Genomic DNA, 5,120 nt, shown 5'->3' on the forward strand with positions numbered 1-5,120 from the left:
TCTCAGTTTCTGCATCTGTTAAATGAGAATAATCCTACTTGCTCTAAGACATTTTGTGAGGATGCAATGAAATAATAAAATCATAGTTTTAGATTGGCAAGGGAAGGGAAGAGGGAAGAAGCATTTATTAAGTACTTATTGTATGTCAGGAACCATGCTAAGCTTTTGCAAATATTATCTCACTTGATTTTTATAGCAATCCTGGATGGTAGATGCCATTGTTAGACCCATTTTTCAGTTGAGGAAATTGAGAAAGACAGATTAAGTAAATTGCCTAGGATCACTACCTTAAGTATCTGAGGTTGGATTTGAACTCATCTTTTTTCATCCCAGATCAAGGTCTTTATTCACTGTGCATTGTATATAATGGGATGGACCTTGGGAAAGACAAATACAATATAAATAAAGACTTTTCTATGCCATAAGTATAGACAGAAATTATTGTTCTCCACTAAAATAAGTCCTTATAGTCCTTAAAGAGATCACCTTCTGAAGAAAAAGGAATTTTCTATTTCTATCTCTGTCTCTCTAAATTCATCCATCCATCCATTCATCCACCCATCTACCCATCCACTCACCCATCCACTCACCCACCCATCCACCCACCTACCCATCCACCTACTCATCCATCCATCCATCCATCCATCCATCCATCCATCCATCCATCCATCCATCCATGCGTCCATCTGTCTGTCTTTCTATCTTTCTACCTATCCATCTATCATTTCTTCTTAAACAATCCATGCTTTCAAGATGAATAATTTAAATGATTCATCTTTCAGAAGGAGAAAAAGGATGTGAGCAGGTTAAGTCTGAACAACTACAATGAAAATAGAAAATTATAATAGTTTTTGTTTTTTTATTTATTATTTTTGTTGTTGGTATTCATTTACGTCATTATTTGGAGACACTGGCATTTTACTTCAATAATAAAAATATTGAATATTCTAATACTTTCAACAAATAGTAAGAGTTAATGATGAACACTTTAAAGAGATACCAAAGCAGTATGTATGGTCATATATGGTCAGTGTAAGGGACAGAGTGATGTAGATGATAGAGAGTTGTCCTTGGATAGATAGATAGCCATAGAATCAAAACCACTGTATTCAAGGCTCTCTTCTAATATATATTGCCTGCAGGAATATGGGCAAATAAATTAACCTCCTAATATTATCACTAAGTTTATAAGTTGCAATTTTATTGGTAGAGAAATTGCTTTACCAGTGCTTACCATATCAATAAAATCATAGTTTTGGTACCCAAAATTATGTCTTTTGGGATATGGATTCTATATGATGAAAAAGTGCAAGTATATATTTAATAATTAAACTACCTGGATGCTATTGTCTTTTTTTCTAAAATCAATATTTCAAAATTTTTACTCCTTATAATCTATAATTTTTTTTTTATTCTTTGACAAGTTCAATGGACTAGGAAATGTACTTTGGATTTGATGTTCAGAGCCTTGCTCTTTCCCGAGTTTGTTCTGTGAGTTTGGCAATTCATTTAGCTTCCTATACCTCATTTTCCTTGTCAGAAAGATAGCAGTTAATAATATTCACCTATCTTACAGAGTTTTTAGCATAATTATAAGTGATTTCAATGCATTTTTGCAAGGATAAAAAGTCCTATACAAATGCTCAATACTTCTACTACTAAGAATAAAATAAGTAATTAGATATACTAGGTGAGGGTATTAAAATAACCAAAAAGACAAAAGGACTGCTTGAGTTTCAGTTGAAAATCAAGCCTCTAATAAATAATGAAAGACAAATTACTTTTTGAGGAGAAAGGAAATTCAATTTCTCTGTGCGTATTTATCATTTCAGCATCTAAATGTTCTCTCTTTATCTTTAGGACTCTTTATCTTTTCCCATTTTAAATATTACTACAATCTATTCTTATCATCCATGAAAATGAAACTATTGCATTGGAGGACTAGCAAATCTTTATCCATTGGGCTATATGAATAACTGAAATGGGTCTCAAGGAAATGAAGTCTGGTGAGCAGCTGAATTCACCTGAAAGCACGCGAAGATGATCCATGCTGGAGGTGACGCAATTTTAATGACATTCATTTATCAATTTCTAAAACATTTTTTGTGAAGGGAACATTTTTATGGAAAAGACTTCACCCACACACACAGACACACACACTCATATTATAATCCTTTAATAGACACATAATGTCATTGATATAGTCAATTCCTCCCCTGAGGCTGATAGACACCCATCCAAGTCTTGTCATTGTTGGATATTTTTATCTTGCCACATATGATAGATTAAATGTAGAAAGGACTTCAGAGAAATTTAGTTTTATCCCAACCAACACATTTTACAAATGAAAAAAATGAGAAAATGAGGCTTACAAGACAAAATATTTGTCCATGATTACAAATGGGGAGAAAAGATTTGAGGCTATATGTTCTGACTCCAAATATGACATACTTTTTACTGTTCCAAATGTATCAGTCCTGTAACTACTAGTACTCCCAGGAAGTTTCCTGTCAAACATTAAGAAAAAAAAAACAGTTCTATTTAGCTTCTATGATTAATTGAGTTCAGGCATATTTTAATCTCCACAAAGGATTTACCAATTATATGTCAACTTATTCTAAGTATTTAAATATTTACTGTTAATATATTAATATCTCTTGGTATTGAATATATGATTGAAACAGATAGTAATCAATTAATATGGTGTAATGGGAATGTAAATTTTTAAGATCTTCCCTGCCCCTAGGCTAAAGTGCACCTGGAGCCTGAGGTGGGAGGCTTGTTTTTCAGTTGATACTTCTTGATTGGCCAGTGAGTCAATAAGGTTGTTACATTCTCTGAGCCAAGCTATATAATAAGCCCTGATATGTAGCTTTGTTTTAGGGCTCACTTTGAGAAGTGTTCTGTGATTTGATCAGATGAGACTCTGGGAAGCCATTGTTGAGAGTCCCCCGGCTTTGAAAAAACCCAGATGTTGATTTGGTAATGGATGTAATGGTTGGACAGTTTGCAAACCTGTCTACTTGATAATTCTGTCTGTATATTCTGAAGTTCGGGGTGCTGACCTTTTTCCCCTGAATTAGGTAAATGATACATATTTGACTGATTAAAGTAAGCTTGTTAAACCATTTTGAGTTGCTTTCCTTTGTCAAAGCAGATCCAAGAACTTTTTTTGGCAGCCACCCTAGGGACCCTGGGGTCCTTGCTGCTACATGTGAACAAAGAACTATGATAAATACTGAGCATTCAGTTATAATAATGAATCAGTCCTTTTCTCAAGGAATTCATATTTTAATGGGAGAGATAACACATGTGGAGAGTTTTAGCTGCAAATCAAATGTAAAGGATCTTTGAACCTTCTTAGAGTATGGAAGCAAAACAGATAGTAATACATCTATTCTATGATCATTTCCACTGCATAATCATATTGGTTTCTCTGCTGAACCATTTAACAGTGTCAATGACTCTTATGCAAAGAACTTTCTTTTATACAACTTCAATAGCTCCTGCTATTGCACCTGTTGGAGCAGCTACCAAGTGATACCTCCACAGAAGTTGTTTTTCCCAATAGTGGGTGAAGGCACAAGATTGGAAATATTTCTCATCCCAAGTCTCTTGGGATTTAATTTACTTAAAACCTTACATTATCCATTCCAGAATACATTCTAGCCTTTTCATTTTATAATGTTTGGCCTTGCCTAACTTATTGTCCAATTAAAAATAAACTTGATATTTCACTTCTTGTATATGTCATCATTGTCAATAAGCAGCAACCTACTCATCATGCCTCTCTCCATGACCTGAAAGTGATTATTTAAAAATGTGAAACTTCAGAGTTTATGGGATTCCATGACACATAGTGAGAAAGCATCAATGGGAGAATATTGGTGTCACAAGGTATCTATAAGATAATAGTAATATAACATTATGGAATCGATGCATTCTTTTCCAAATTCAATATAATCTCTCTCTCTCTCTCTCTCTCTCTCTCTCTTTCTCTCTTTCTCTCTCCCCCTTTCTCCCTCTTTCTATCTCTCTTTTTTTACCTCAAGCTCAGTTTGCTTTCAATGTCTGGGTCCTTTCAATGTACATTTTTTGATGGAATAATATAAAAAACAAAACTTTTCCATAAAACTTCCTGAAATGATACATTCTTAACAAGATACTTTCTTTATTGATTTGCTTTTTCATATTAGAAAGTTTAGTGGTTGTAATTCATTGAGAGTACTTGTCTTACTTCAGGACCCTGTGCAATCAGCACAATGTTATCAAAGAGGAAGAATATTTGGCGAAACTCACCATCAAAAGGTGATCTCATATAACTTGACACTTTAGAGGGTGAGTATATTTCCATGTTTTAGGCCTATGCTTGCTGTTGATAATCATAAGGTTGATGAAGTCTGCCTAGAGTTAGAAAGTATGCCAAAGAGGAACACCTTTTCATTTTGCATTTAAATTTAGTAACGTACATTGTGAGCAAGTTTTTTGGCAAAGTATATAGTGATCAAATGGCAGAACTGGACTTTGAACTAAGATTTTAAAACTCCAAATTCAGTGGGGAAATTCAGTGTCTATTTTATTGTGCCATACTATTCCTCTATTCTCTATATTGATCTGTAATTTGTTAATGTGAAGATGTAATTTCCTACAGAATAAAGGCAAACAAAGACTTTCTACTCCCTTATTTATGTCATTCTCACAAAAGGAAAATCACTATCATATAGGTTAAAGATGACATATTAGGCATGTTTATCAGCTATTGTTGACATCTTCTATGGTCAAAGTGTGGAAATAGTCACATCTATAATGTTTTCCATTCCCTTGGTCTATTCCCTTCTCTAAGAGTTTTATAATGAATTGCTTACTCATTGTAAAATATTCCTGAATCCAGGAATAAAACCCGGTTTATATGCCCATTTTTATATTCTTATGTACTCTTTGGGAATACTATCTTCTTTTCTGGATGTCAAAAATATTCTTTTTTTTAAACTAATTCACTGCTCTTTATTTTAATTTAGATTTCCAAGTTAAATGCATGCAGTTGAAAGCACATAACCAAATTAAAAGAGTTCTAAAATAAATCTAGTTCTTCATAATTTCTGGAAGTGATTGTAAGGGTT

This window comes from Petaurus breviceps, unplaced genomic scaffold (assembly GCF_028583685.1).
Source record: "Petaurus breviceps papuanus isolate PSGF00001 unplaced genomic scaffold, PetGlider_PUasm1.0 126, whole genome shotgun sequence".
Classification (NCBI taxonomy): domain Eukaryota; kingdom Metazoa; phylum Chordata; class Mammalia; order Diprotodontia; family Petauridae; genus Petaurus; species Petaurus breviceps.